Genomic DNA, 13,914 nt, shown 5'->3' with positions numbered 1-13,914 from the left:
TCAAGTCCAAGCATGCTGTTAAAAGAAAAATTCAGAGTTTCTGTATCATGTCAAGTGCTGTCTGGTTTTGGACAAAAAGAAGAAAGAATTTAAAAAAATTACTTTTCTTCATACCTATTTTTGTCTTTATCGTTCCTTTTATTGAATATATATGTCTGAGTATATCTATATAAATAATGCTTAAGTTTTCCATAATGACCAATGAATTTTCCTGCAGCAATCTTTGAAGTTTCCATGTGGGACCCTACAACAACTCCACCTGATTGATATGATATCATGATGCTGATAGCATTACTATAAGACCTGTTTTGGGTACCAGCTGCTCAAGATGGTTCCAACTTGGTTAGATGAAATGGTGCACTTTTTAAATAACATTCTGACCGGAGCTCTAAATAGGAACCTCAGAAAAACTTTACCAGATATTCAGAGACTATTTGCAATTATACCAGACAGTAATCTTGGAACTTAACCATTATTTTACTTTCACATGGTCCCATCAAAGAATATCACCCCCATGACAGCTGTAAGTAAGTCTAGAAGGCTATTCCCCCTCTCCCAACAAAGTTTATCCTCAGGTTTAGATACATCATTTAGGGGTTGATTATAATTGGTATAGAGTTGGAGGTTGGGGAGAAAATTATTTAGCATCAGGGATCTCTGGGAAAAAGCGGGAAATTTGATATGATAATAGATTAGTGTTAGCTTACTCATACTAATAGTAACTGTGAGTAACAGAATGGATACTTGTGAGCTATTATTTATAGGTAGTTTACAGTGGTATAGATTCTTGTATATTGATACAAGCTTAAATTATATTGAATATGTTCCTATTTTCATCTATAATATTTGTATACCTAGGCAAGGTTATTTTGTCATATTGTATATTGATATTATTTTAGGATATATTTATCATTTTGCAATATACATTTCTATTTCTGATGAAGATACTTATATGTTGTTCACATTTTGAGATCATTGTCCTCATTTGTTGCACAGTTGTTTAAAGATGGTTTAATATTCTAATATGAAGTCTTAGTCTTTAAGTTACATAGGTATTAAGACTCATAGGTCAATAGTCATCCATGTTTGTCATACTTATGGTTAGACTAATCAGGTTCTTTATATCCATAGAGATTGTATTCTGCATAGATAGGTAATCTTCAACCACTTCAAAGAGCTTTAGAGAATGGCATTTAAATAACTTAGTTTCTGTTGAAGTGAGACATGATTATTTTTGGCAGCACTGATCTATTCCCAAGAGAATGTTGAGCACCAAAGACACTCGACTTGGAGCATGTTTTATTCAAGGCAAAACTGTCCTTTGTGCAAGCAACTGCCCATGCATCGACCACTGAAAAAATGCATGATGTCTGGACAGGACAAGCAGGATACAAGAAAAAATCTTGCCAAGACAGAGTAAGACACTTATGAAAAATTTCCTGCCTCTGAAAATGGTCTGTCAGTTACTCTAGGACTTAGCCAAAGTTGTTTTCACCAATGTTGCAAATGAGACTTGGGTGACTGCCCAGGAAGCCAGTTGTCTCTGTCATTTGTTGCACATTTTGGAAGTTGCTTGATTGCCCTTCCTGCTTACTCAAGTAATATTATTTCCCTTCTCGGACCTTTGATGAGGTTGAAGACTTGATAGTTGTAGTTACTGTTCTCTTATGACTTGGCCAAGTTATATATACAAGACTTAAACTCATTAGGATATGATAATTATTGAAACACTTATCACATGTTTCTTGCTTGATATTATTTATCCTGGCTGTAATTCTAATTTTTATATCTGATGTCTGTTCTTATTATATATAACTTTGTATTAGGCTTAGAACTTTCTTATTTAAACAAAAGGGGTAGGTGCTGTAGGAATTCCTACCACCAGTAGCCTTTAAGTTACCTGCCTACTTGGCTGTGGCCTCTTATTATATATATATATATATATATATATATATATATATATATATATATGCAATACTTTAATTTTATGGTAATTGGAAAGAATCTCTCCTATTGAGTGGGCCTTAAGCTCAACTAGATGAGTTGGTTACTCCCAGGATAGAAGTGCCACTGTTGCATCTCAGGGGATCTCTTGTCATTATCATCGATTGTTTCTCATAGATACTACAGCTGCATAAGACTATTGATTACTTTTATAAATTGTTACCTTGTGTAAGTCTTTCTGGTACTATGAGAGCTATTCTTCAGGGAAGAGACATCCAGAACACTTCCAGCTTGTTTCTGAATTATGTAATGTCTTCAGTAGTAGGATCTCACCTTCAATATCTGAGAGGCAATCAAGAGCAATGATAATAGCATATATTGTTTGGGGGGTTTCTCAGGCTTCTGATCAAGAAATTGAAAGGCAAGTTGAAGAACCTTTATCAAGCCTCAGGGCACAATGGTAGTATTATTTTAATTTGAAAGCCGAAATTTGTTCTATATATGTGTCTCCAGTTGACTGTCCCTCTCTCAATTCTGTGGTGTAAGGATTATCTTGCTTTATTTCTCCACTCCTTTTCTTATTTTGACACATTGGATTGCAGTGCAGCAAATGGCATAAATCTTAAGATATGTATTATTATGTTTATGTTCTTGTGCTCCTGCATTTTGGCATGAGAAGAACATGCCTTAAACATAGATGCATTCCAAAGAAGATCAGAGGCCTGTGGAATGATCTGAACTAGGTCTTGCAGTGGAGTCAAAACAAATATAGCCTAAGTGATATCAACAGAAACATCAAGACATCCAGCTAATGCCTGGCAGCTTGTCACAAGGCACTGCCTTTGTAGGTAATTTTAATACATAGGTATTATAAGGAGCACTAATTGATTTTTCTATTCCTTTTTTCAAAGGTATTGGTGATTGGCTGGAAAAGTCTTATTACTTCAATTCCCACAATGAAAATGTTAGAAGTGTTACCCCCTTAATAAATTATTAAATCATAGAGGAATGAACAAGAGGTTAAATGTCATGCTGACTCTTTGTTTTTATGGGTTCTCTTAGATATTCCTTCTAAGATATTTGCATTGTATACATGCATTAAAATTTAAGTTTCTGTAGAATTACATATTCCTCTTCTAACAAAACCCACAGCTAATCAACGAAATTTAAAATAACAGGTTGAAAATGTTTAGCTGAGCCTATATGGAAGCTATCAGTTCTAAAACAGTCTGCCTACCATCTGGGAATCAAGAAAATTTTGGGGATAACAATAAACTGCACAGAAAATCAAATGGTAAAGATTGAAGCCCTCTTAAATATCACTCAGTGTTTTTCAAAGCAGTGTGCCATTTATTTCCTTAAACACATTTGGTACAACAGTCTTGCAGCCTCGGAACCTTTGACCATTCAAAACAGGATGTTATTCTCTTACATCTGCTGCCAGAGAGACTGGAAGGGCAATAGTCTTAAAGGAAGTGTAAACCTCTTTTATTTAGCTAAATGAAGTGTGAACTAGCGTTGTTATATTAAAGAAGCCAGTACACATTCACACACACACACACACACACACACACACACACACACACACACACACACACATTTTAGTTCTGGCTGAAAAATGGGAGAACTTGGAGTACTCACAGGCATAGTTATATTTCAGTTGTAAAAGGAACGTATAGCTCAAAACTGAGCACTCTATCAAAATTAATTGTTTTTATTTTCAAAGTAATTCTATAACCTCTATTCAACAATAAAATATACACTAATTTTGAGTGTTTAAAGAACATTTTCTCAGACAGAGATGTTAGATCCTGAAACAAGCCTTAATGATTTGAGAATAGAACCAACATCAAGCTTGCCTTTCTAATACTGTAACAAGAAGCTAGAAATCAATAGCAAGAGAGACCTTCAAAATTTAGACTACTTCTGAAAGGAAAGTAGCCTATTTACCTCCCGAATGACTTTTGATGGAACTGTGATGAAAGGAAGTTATGTAATTTGTGAAAGAAATACAGAAAATGGCAGAAGGAAAAATTTCAACACCCTTTCCTATTTATCAAATAAAAATTCTTTTTCACATTTTTTTAGTGTGAAATAGGACAGGTGTCATCAAAACTAGACTTATAAAAGTGTTACAAGTCTAAATTTCATGGTGTGTGTAGCATAGTAAGAAGCAATTAAATTGTTGTATTTTGTAAGTTATCCACTCATTATTAGTTCAGTTTTTCCTGTGTAATTATGAAAATCATTTGCGGTATTCAAAGAAGGGCTCGCATACTCCATGGAGGCCAATAGCAGACCCAGAAGTACTCTCTAATGCTGAAAGGTGTCACAGAGCTCAATGAGAGGAAGGAGAAAGAAAATAAACAAAGAACCAAGCTGCAAGAGGTGATGGTTATAAGCAAGTGGAGCAAGAAGGAGAAACTTGACTAGACAAATGCATGCCTTCCCAGGTGTCAGAGACCAGCTTTGAGAGAAATACCACTTACCTGTGTATGAGAATGGGGATTAGAAAAATAGTAAAGAATATGAAGATGCAAGTGAAAATAATAAAACAGAAAACATAGGATAGTCCCGGGAGGGAGTTCCAGTGAATACTGAAATCACCTGCATTTTATTTCCATTTTCTTAAAATACCCTGAGTCCTAGATGTAGGAGTAAGATAAAATTTGCATTAACATGGTACACGAAAATGAACATACCAGTTGAAGATTGCGGGCTACATTCTTAGTTAAACATTCTGTTGGTAGAACAGGACAAGTAACACTCCCACCCTAGACTAAGACATTCTGTAGCCAAATCTGGGTGGAATTCATAGTTGTCTCTTTACGGGAGTAGGAACTTAGTTGGAACCTGAGACTTTTATTTAGGGTAGAAACATATCTACTTCTCTATTCCAGAAATACAAGTTCTTGTTAGTAGCCACATCTGTTGACAATAACCTTGAGAGAGCAGAACTCTGTGACCTAAGTCTGGGTGGGACCTTCGTTTGAGGTTGGAATAGACAATAATCTTGAAGGAACAGATGATCCAACTCTCTGACCTGTGGTCTGGGTGGACTGACAACAGCTTTGAGCCAGCTGCAAGTCTCTGATCTTCAGACAAGGTGGAAACTGGCTCACATTTTAGGCTTCCACACCAGTTATCCATTGAGAAGATGCAGGAACAATGGCAAATCCAAAGAATCTCAAAGAGGCCACCAGAAACCCACAACAGAGAGTAGAGACCTTCAGCTGAAATCTGGGCACACTCAGAGAACGACTCCACCGTATTCTCAGAGTCAGTAGGACTCAGGGAATATCCAGCAAGGCTGCATTCCAGGGCAGCAAAGGCCAAACCTATGTTTTCCCCATTGCTTTTAGAAAATTCTGCACTGTCCCTGTGCATCTGCTGACATCAAGCTCTCAGAAACTGTCCTGGCACCACCACATGACAAATTCTAGGACAGGAAGCTCCTCCCAGCATTCTACCACCAGACCACCACAGGAGGCATGAATACACAGTGGTACTCCATCTGGGCCAGGAGACCACACAGCTTGCATAACAGAAAAGCCACCTAAGGCAATAATGGAGCAGTTTGCTCTCCTTCTGAGGGTCACACATTTTTTGTATTCGAGTAACTTCATCTCTGTGAGAATGAAGTATGGCTTTGAATACTACAATTCCTGACTGAACGAAACACTTGTTAAGGCGTGATTCTATTTGCTGCCTCGTCTCTTTCTACAACTCAACAGTTACCAGGAATGTGCTTAGTCTCTTCCCATACTGACCACCTCTAAACATGGAACACTTACATGTTTAATTTTGAACCTTGCTACTGCTTGGAAAATACCACATGCCCTCAAGTACCAGATCATACTACTTGGAAAACAGGTCATTTGGTTTTACCAAGAGTAGCCAAATATGTGTCTCAAGCAGCAGCCATTGTGCTGTCCTATTTATTGGCTCATTCTTGTTTTTCATTTTCTCCTTGTTTTTTTTTTCTATCCCTTTATTTGGGCTCCAGAGTATTTGAGAATAAAGCCCACCCAGGCTATGACAGGCTTCAGTTCGATCACTAGCTGGAAACATGAAGAAAATTCACAGTGATGGAAACCTTTTCAAGTTGAACTTCTGTCAAGCAATTGCAGGAGCTTGTGGTTTTGTGGTAAAATTCGTCAAAGAAGTTGTGGAAGTGGCTAAGTGCTGTAAGTTGAAATGGCTACAGCAGGGTTCACAGGGCTGTGTGAAGGATGTCTCCTTCTTACCCATCAGTTTTTGATCTCGTCTGAAGTCCACAAAGGACTGTCCATTGTTTGACAACCAATGTAACATGTCAAATTTTCATGTTATAAATTTGATTGTTGCCTGTGAAATAAAGAATGCCATTTGCTATTCAAAACTATGGTTTCCTGATAGAAATTATTTTTCGGGGAAAGTTCATTTATTTAACTGGCACATAAGTTTGCATTAGAAGTTCTCTTTGAGGCACTGGATAAATATGAACAAAGACTAATTCTGAGGTAAGGGTGTAGGACACACATTGATTTATAGTTAAACTGAAGAAAAAAACAATTAAAATAAACCAAAACAAATATAAACAAAAAGCGACATATCTGATTTTTTAAGAGACCATGTTAAATTACATTATGACAAAAAAGCTCATTAATTGGAGCACGCAAATATTTTAGCACAGTAAAAGAGCCAAAACAAATGGTATGCTATTCTTTTGAGAGACAGAGAGAGAGAGAGAGAGACAGAGAGAGAGAGAGAGATTGAGAGAGAGGAAGTTCTCCTGAATAATACTTTTTTTCAGCAGCAGCATCACAAAATTGAAATTTTATATAATAGGAAAGAGTTGCACTCATTTCAATAAAAGGATAAATAGAATAAATTGAGATGGGTAGTGTGGTAATGATAATTTTCATTGTTTGTTTAAGAGTATGCAGAGAAAGTTGAGTGCAGACAATATGATAATGTATATATATCCTCCAGCTAGATAGCATGTCTACCTCATCCTTCAAATTTCAGGTTTTCGATGATGTTGTTATGTATAAGCAGTGAATGTTAGACGTTTCTGTTAAACATCATCATCCAGTGGTCAATTTCTTGGCATTATTGACATGTTCATTTCCATTGCACTCAAGTGTGTTGGTTTAAGGAAAACAGGAAATACTCCTTCCCACTGGAGCAGGGGTCTTGATTTGTTTTCTTTTCTATTCCAAGTATCATTACTTATACATATCAACTGCTAAATGTATGCCAGTAGGTAGGCTGATTCGCATGAGTGGTCTTTTTCAATTTTACTTTTATTTTTGTTTACCAGTATATGTGCCTGCTTATGTGCCTGGTGTATGTATGCCCTGTCTTGTTGCCTATGAAGGCCACTCCCCTTGAATTAGTGTTACAGAGAGTTGTGATATTCCTATGCGGAGAGCTGAATCCCTGTCCTTTGCAAAAGCAGCTTCCAACCACTAAGCCATTTCTCCAGTGCCTGATGAGTCTTGAAATCTTTCTTAATAAATACGTCCACCATTGTAGAGTCAATATAAAAACAATTTTGACCTAATTGAGTCTCTGCTAGAAGTGAGTGCTTGGTAATGAAATTACACATTCAATAGGAAAGACTTGTGCCCTCATGGTAGTAGCCTATTCGGTGGTCTTTTTTTTTCCTTTCTGTACCTAATGTTAGTAATCCCAAATGGGAATGCACTAAACTACAAAGAAAAGAACTGGGATATAGAAGCTGAAGAGATCTTGTATTGAATTTGGGCTCTTTGAGCTACTATACTTGAAGTTTCATGATAACTATCTCAACATTTCTTTCTAGTCTTGTTGATTCATTCATAAAAATACAATTAACAATTCATTTAAAAAATAATTTATGATGTAAAAATATGCAAAATCTTAAAGATAATCAAAGATTACTGGTAATTTTGTAGATCAAATTTCCTAAGATGGTGGTAAAATAATCCAAACAGGGAAAGAGACTGTATGATATCTAAGTATGATAATGACTAGTGTAAAATTTATTAACAATAATCATCAATTTATATATATATAAGACATTTTCTTAATTTATATTGTTGGAGGGTGGTGGTTTTTCGAGACAGGGTTTCTCTTTGTAGTCCTGCCTGTCCTGAAATGCATTCTATACATAGGTTACTTCTATAATATTTGTGGCATAATTATTGCTCCAGTGTTCATATTCTATCAGTTTGGTAATTATTATGGCTTGCTGGGTTTATAACTGTGTGACACTGATGACTGCTTTTCTCCGTAGGTAGAATCCATAACAACTCACAGTACTATAAAAGCTGGCAAATGGGAATGAAGCTTCCATTTGAACATGAGCTAGATTTTCCCAGGTTTCATGACTCAGGTATGTGATGTCAAGTTCTAGAGGGTAGCGAATAGCATTGGCTATTAGAGGGAATCTATGAACCATACTGCTCAACAACTCAAGAACAGGTAATCCTTCCCTGATACTTGGGGTGTATGTTGTCAAGTTAGCCCCACCCCCATTTTAGGGTGACTCTATTGAAATTCTGCTGTGGGACAATGGTCTTGTACCCTGTCATTTGTATTGTTTTATTTAAATGCTGATTGGCGAATAGTCAGGCAGGAAGTAAAGGCAGGGTGATAGAATAGGAGAATTCTGGAAGGAAGAAAGGCTCAGTTTGCAGTCGTCACAGAGGAAGACAGACACAGAGGAATCAAGATGAGAATGCCTCACTGATAAAAGGTACAATGCCACATGGCTAACACAGACAAGAATTATGGGTTAAGATGTAGAAATTACTTAATAAGCAGCCTGAGCTAATAGGCTGACTAGTTCATAAATAATGTATGCCTCTATGTGTTTTCTATAGGACTGAATGGCTGCTGAACTCAGTCAGGAAAATTCCATTTTCCTTAATCTATTACCTTTCACTTCTTCTTCCAGACCCTATTTTCCATAAGTTACTTACAATCTTATTATTGAAGTATTGGTTTGAATTGTCTTGTCACAATAAACCCCTTTGTTATTTCTTGTTATTCTCTATTTTTACCTGTGAAATATTTGATGCTAAAAGCAAGGTCTTCATTGTCTATATAGTATCCTTAAAATTTTAGACAATGATGTATCTGTTTCAGGTTAGTGCCAGAGTATAAAGAAGGAAGAATAAGATTAAACACACAGGTTTTCTTGAATAATAAAATCTGTTTGGAAAACTAAGAAGAGTATCTCATGAAATATATTTTTACACCCTACAACATGATCTGACTCACAATGATTATCTGGATCAATTATTTTCTCTTGATATGTTAAATTAATTATCAGTGCAGAGAGATGGATGGGGAAATCCACAGGTGTCAAAATACAAATGGCACAAATGAGATATTGGAGATGCTCTGATGGACCAATGGTATTCAGAATATAGGATTGAGGAGAAATAAAACATAGTTAAGGCAACTCTGAAGACAAAAGAATAAATATATACACATAATCACACCCACTGAATATTGAGCAGGAATGTGGGATAAATAAGAATAATGTGAAGAGTATATACATAAATCTGCAAATAGTAACTGAGTATCTTAGAACAGTTAGAGGCTAAGAGAGAAATGGCCCTGGCTGAGACATTTGTGTTGATTTTAATTCTGAACAATGGTCATATGAAGAAGGATGCTAAAAAGAAATTCCACACTAGCTTAGAATTGAGAATAATAAAAGGTTATTTATTTAGGGATAGATTTACTAATCACAATCCTCTGCTGGAACAGGGAACAGCAACCAAATTCTGCAGCTGGAAAAGAGGCCAGACACTCTTTACATGGGCATATATAGTCTAAGAGGCCACACCCAATTGGGCGGGTAACTTAAGGCTACTGGCAGTAGGAATTTCTACTGCAATCATATTTATGTCGAAGCATCTGGTTTGTAGTTTTTATTACAGACCTATACAATTGTATACTTGGGATAAATAATTTTCTCTTTGACACAGGTTAACTGTGCTCTTCTTTTGTGATTGTTAATAATGTTTATTCTTCATAAACTTGAAAAGAAAGATGGAAAGATTTTAGACAATTAGTTCATCCATTAACATTAGATTCTCAGTATTATTATCAATTCCTAACACCTACATCACCTTATAACTGAGAAGACTTTCCAGGTGATGTGTGAAAATTAATAATGCATCCAATTTTTGCCTATGTAATTAGGCAATTAAATTTAGCAAGCTTGCTTCGAGTGCTTATTAAATACATGGCATTATGTTAAGTATTTATAGGAATAGTCTCACTTTTTTTCAGAACTCTATCAAGGGTAAAGGTATACAATGAGATGAATAACAATGTCCTAAAAATTCAATAAAGTAGAAGACAAGCATAGAGCAAGAGGCAGGGATCATCTTAAGTCAAAGGTGAAATATAAGATGCAATTGGATTGAATTATTATCCTGGTGTATACTATAAAATACAACCTTTTTGAAAATATTTAAACCATAAAATACCAACCAACCAACAAACAAACAAATCTGGATGGTGGGGGCACACACCTTTAATCCCAGCACTCAGTAGTCAGAGACAGGAAGATCTCTCTGAGTTTGAGGCCAGCCTGGTCTACAAGAGCTACTTCCAGGATAGGCTTCAAAGCCACAGAGAAACCTTGTCTTGAAAAATCAAGTCAAAACAAAACAAAAAAAAAACTGAAAATATCTAATATTTAATGATTCCTTAGCTATGTAACTACTCAGTCTTTGTCATGTGATAAAATACTCTGACAACCAGAATTTAAGTGAGGAAGATCTATTTTAGCTCACAGTTCCAGGGAAATAAATGTATATGTGCTAGTGCTCCACTTCCCATCTACCTTCTTATATAGTTCAAGATCCCTTCTCTAGGAAATGGCAGCACCCACAAGGGGCTATCAAGGTCTTTTTTTGAGCATCTTTATTCCTTACTATTCTTATTTCTGTCAACAGTCATTTTATTTGACTACATAACAATCTAGTGATAATATTTTTTATTATTGTTTTTACAGGTTCAGAAATGGAAATGGGAACACATTCCCCTTTGTTTCCAGCCTTTCTTACCACGTTATTCCCCCAATTTGGTTTCAATGATTATCTCTACGTGATGATGCTTCTTCTCATGATTAGATTTTTGTCAATATGAAACAAGTTATAGTTATCAGAGAAGAGGAACTTCAATTGAGAAAATGTGTCTATCAGATTGCTTTAGACAAGTCTGTGGGAGCATTTTCTTGATTAATGATTGAATCAGGAGGGCCCACTTCACTATGGATGGTCCCACTCCTGGGTATATATTTGTTGATGGTATAAGAAAGTAGGATGAGCTATCCATGAAGAAGGAAGCCAATAAGCAGAGGTCTTCCATAGTTCCTTCCTCCAGGGTTCTTCTTCGTTTCCTGCCCCTGCTTTTCCTCATAATGGACTTTGACTTGTTAATCAAATAAATTCTTTACTTTCAAAGTAGCTTTTGCTTGTAGTATCATGGTTTTTATCACAGCAATAGAAATTTAACTAGTAGGTGATTCATGTGAGCATTGTTTAATTTCCATGTGTTTTGGGGCTTTCTGAAATTATTGTTGCTGTTGAATTCTAATTTTAACCCATGGTGATACAATAAGATACCTGGGGTTATTCCAATTTTTTTATCTGTTTATGTTTACTTGGTAACCTAGTATATGGTCAATTTTCCAGAATGTTCCACAAGGTGCTGAGAAGAAGGTATATTTTCTTATGTTTGGATGGAATGTGCTATGTATGACTGCTAAGTCCATTTGATTAATAACATCCATTAGTTCCCTTATTTCTTTGTTAACTTTCTGTCTGGTAGACCTGTCTATTGTTGAGAGTTGGGTGTTGAAGTTCCCCACTGTTAGTGTGTATGTTTAATGTGTGATTTAAGCTTTAGTAGTGTTTCTTTTACAGCCTACAGAATGGAAAATGATCTCCATCAACCCCACAACAAACAGAGTGTTGATCTCCAAAATATACAAAAAACTCAAGAAAGTGATCATCAAAAGAACAAAATAATTCAATAAAAAAAATTGGGTAGATATATAAACAGAAATCTCAACAGATGAATATAAAATGGCTGAAAGACACTTAAGAAATTTCTCAACATCCTTAACCACCAAAGAAATGCATATCAAAATAACTCTGAGATTCCATCTTACACCTGTCAGAATGGCCAAGAAAAAAAATACTGATGACAACTTATGTTGGATAGTTTGAGGGGTAAAGGGAACATTTCTACATTGCTGGTAGGAGTGCAAGCTGGTACAGCCCCTTTGGATTCCAGTATGGCAATTTCTCAAAAAATTAGGAAACAACCTTCCTCAAGATCCAGCAATATTGCTTTAGGTATATACCCAAATGATGCTCAATTGTACCACAAGGACACGTACTCAACTATGTTTGTAGTAGCATTGTTTGTCATAGCCAGAACCTGGAAACAACCTAAATGTCCCTTGACAAAAGAATGGATAAAGAAAATGTGGTATATTTACACAATGGAGTACTACACTGCAGAAGAATAATGACATCTTGAAATTTGGGAGCAAATTAATGGATAGAGAAAACAACATACTGAGTGAGGTATCCCAGACCCAGAAGACAAATACAATATGTACTCACTCATAAGTGACTCTTAGACATAAAGAAAAGAAAAATCTGCCTACAATTTAGAATCCCAAAGAAACTAGACAACAAAAAGGACCCTAAGAGAGACATGTATGGATCTAATGTACATGGGAAGTAGAAACAGACAAGAACTCCTGAGAAAATTGGAAGTGTGGGGATCATGGAGAGGGCCAAAGGGGTGCGTGGAGGAAGGGAAGGGGGTGGATGTGTGTGCGTGTGTGTGTATAAATATATATATAACAATAAAACAATATATAAACAATAAAAAACAAAAATAAAAAAGAAATTTGACTAATTCACACACACACACACACACACACACACACACACACACACACACACACACACCAAGAACATTAAACACTGCAAGACTGTTAAGCTGTCTTGGAATATGAAGTTATTTAAATTGAATTTAATAGTCTAATTGCTAAAACATGGGAATTTATTAACGTTTACCACTTAGTTATTGAAACCAGGTAAATTATAAATCATCAAAGTAAGAGATACCATCCTTACCTCATTCATAATTGTCAGAAAACATAGGTAAGTTTTTTTACATATGATTCAATCTTCACCTTATTTCTATAAACAAATTAACAAGTCATACTTGGTTGATTTATAAATTAGTCTTAATTTCCACAGTCACAATACAATGTCTATGCTTAAAACTAACATATTTGCCTTGTTGGGAAAACACAAACTGATTACTTAGCTTGTCCACCATATTCTATATGTTTTCTTAGCCAATCTTTCTCAATATGAATGTAGAACAATATTTTCAACAAATCTAAGTATAATTTATGACTTCAAGTCACTTCTTTCAATTCCTATTATTGAATTCCAGTACTCTTAAGATGAATTCCAAACCACTGTACAATCTTCCTTGTGCTCTATTGCATTGTGTCTGCTTGCAATTTGGCTCATACTTTGTACTTTTACTTTTGACCTTCAGACATACCCATGACTTGGAAAAACTTTGTGTAAACTATTCCTGCTTTTCATTAAAACACTTCCCATTTAAACCTTTTATGCACAAATATATGCCTATTCCTTTTCATATATCAGTTAGAACAACATTTATATGGAGGCATGTCTTCATTCTGGCCCCGCCTCAGTTCTCTGGCTATAAATGTTCACTAAAAGACATGTTTTCTTTGGAATTCTTATTTCTATTCATCAATATACAATTTCATAGAATAAATTTAAAAAATAGTTTTTTTCAAGAATTCCAGATTTAGGTGCCAATGTATTGATGCTATTCAACTAGATTTAAATAAAGTATGCTCGTGTAGTTGTTTGTAATTGGTTGCTATGGCTCACAGGGAGTGGCATTGTTAGC

Source organism: Arvicola amphibius, chromosome 7 (assembly GCF_903992535.2).
Source record: "Arvicola amphibius chromosome 7, mArvAmp1.2, whole genome shotgun sequence".
Taxonomy (NCBI): Eukaryota; Metazoa; Chordata; class Mammalia; order Rodentia; family Cricetidae; genus Arvicola; species Arvicola amphibius.
The sequence above is the reverse complement of the archived record's forward strand: the minus strand, read 5'-3'. Positions refer to the sequence as shown.